The sequence below is a fragment of the Diabrotica undecimpunctata genome, chromosome 4 (genome assembly GCF_040954645.1).
Source record: "Diabrotica undecimpunctata isolate CICGRU chromosome 4, icDiaUnde3, whole genome shotgun sequence".
Lineage (NCBI taxonomy): Eukaryota > Metazoa > Arthropoda > Insecta > Coleoptera > Chrysomelidae > Diabrotica > Diabrotica undecimpunctata.
The window spans coordinates 83480237-83482582 of record NC_092806.1 but is presented as its reverse complement, the minus strand read 5'-3'; the positions used below and the strand labels follow the sequence as shown (position 1 = coordinate 83482582).

Below are 2346 nucleotides of genomic sequence, written 5' to 3'. Positions count from 1 at the left end.
AATAAATTTAACTTCCCGGGAGTAGTAGGGTGCATCGACTGCACACACATTGCAATTGTTGCACCTCCTCTAGATCACCCTGTACATCCAGGTATTGCATAGCTTAACAGAAAGGGATATCACAGTATAAATTGCCAACTGGTATGTTTTAAACTTTAACTTTAAACTTTCACTAGCAACTTATTTTTGAAGTTATACTTCTATACGCGCGCTCCACGTTGGAAATTTGTATGGGAGTGAATCTGTGAAATCATTACATATGTAAGATAATGAGTAAGAGAGAGACAGAAGATATATTTTCTCTCTCTTCCTCTCTCGAATATAAAAATGTTCCTTTTGTATATATAATTTAATATTATATATATATATATATATATATATATATATATATATATATATATATATATATATTATATAAAGATATATATACATATAATATTATACATATAATAAAATATTTATTAATATTATTATTTATGTGATATGTTTTGTATTATTTATTAAATGTTCATAATTATATTAGTCTTTTGTATTTCAAAATAATAATCTCAATAAATCACTGTATGATCCAGAACTGTCAATTTTGAAATACCTTTGTGTCATGTCCTCGGTAGTATAGTAGTCAGTATCCCCGCCTGTCACGCGGGAGACCGGGGTTCGATTCCCAGTCGGGGAGGACTTTTTTATTAATACTATTACATTATTGTCATTTTTAAATACTTATGAATATTGCATTTTAATTTGTATTGTATTATTATATATGAAATTATGTTGCACTGTATTGTAGTGTATTTTTTTTATGTATATTATTGTCATTTTTAAATACTTATGAATATTGCAGTTTAATTTGTATTGTATTATTATATTAATAACAAAATAAACAATGAATTTTACTGCAGAGTAAGTGTAAAAAAATTTTTGCATTCAACTCCTTTCATACATATATGAAAATAAAAATATACATTTTCATCAAAATATTGATTCAATCCTTCATTGTTAGTAAGTTGTTATTAATTCTGTTTCTCTTTCTGCTATGTCTTACCTATAGAATTAAATATGTAATGATTGTGCAGATTGACTCCCAAATAAATTTGTAACGGCGAATGCGTGTATAGAAGTGTAACTTCCACCGGCAGTCCCACTGGACTGTCACATCCGTTTTTTTAGATATGTGACTCAAATTTGAAAATTTTAAATTGTAATTCAAGATATCCTGGATCCACGCTTGACTCCGCTATATGGACCAAGTCTAATATTTTTCATCATATGGAACAAACATATGATGATGGAGAACGAGGATTCTGGTTATTAGGTTGGTTGGTTGGTTCAGTTGCCTTAAATATATTACACATTAAATTTCTAAGTGATTCTGGCTATCCTTTACAGCCATGGTTACTAACACCAATAGAAGGTGCCCAACAAAATACTCCAGAAGGATGATATACTGTTGCACATAGTTCAGTAAGAAACTGTATTGAACGGTGCAATGGAGTATTAAAAATGAGATTTCGTTGTCTGTTAAAACATAGAGTTCTACACTACAGTCCTGTTAAAGCTGCTGAAATAATAAATGCTTGCTGTGTATTACACAATATTCTTGTTGCTCACAATATTGAACCAGAAGAAGATCAGATTATAAATGACATGGAGGAAAATGTACCAGAAAATAATTGTAAGTCTATTTGTATTTTATTTAAACTAGTAAGCAGTGACCTAGCATAATAAAGTCTTGCATATATTTTTCAATAATCATTTGAAACACTGAAAATAATCTACCAAAATGTATAGATAGAAAAATTGTGGACATTGAAATTTTATTTTTGTTACAGTGCCACTAGATGATAGATTGGATGCTGGCCGCAGAATTCGAAACCAATTAATAAGAAATTATTTTAATTAATATATAACGTTAAATCCTAGATATTATTGAAAAATGAATAAACAACACAACATTAAACATTATTTTATTTACAGAAAACCATTTGATACATTACAAATTGCAATAAATAAAAATTTAGCTGTCAGATATAGGGCAAAATTCACCTCAAACTAAATCGCTCCCAAGGCGAAGAACTCCAAGGTTTTGTATAGAAGTGAAGGAAATATGGAAAGAAAAGAAAAAGATCACCTAAAATACATGTCCACTAAGGCATAAGAGGTATACAATAATTATAAGACAATAAGAAATGAAACAAATTCACTCGTAAGAAGAATAAAAAATGATCACTGGGAAAGTTTTTCGAAAGAAATGGAACATGATTTATATGGTCTGCAAAAGGAAATATGGCACTTTATAAGAGGTCAAAGAACAGAGGGTAAAAGGAACTAATAGAATGAAAACACATA

The 2346-nt window shown here is 29.1% G+C and overlaps 1 long non-coding RNA gene across 1 annotated transcript; it reads left to right on the top strand.

Annotated features, from left to right (window-relative positions):
• The first annotated feature begins 1383 nt into the window (after nucleotides 1-1383).
• LOC140438300 (uncharacterized) lies at nucleotides 1384-1957 on the top strand. The gene is made up of 2 exons (XR_011950489.1): nucleotides 1384-1672; nucleotides 1830-1957. It is a non-coding gene; the product is annotated as an uncharacterized lncRNA (long non-coding RNA).
• Nucleotides 1958-2346: the final 389 nt, after the last annotated feature.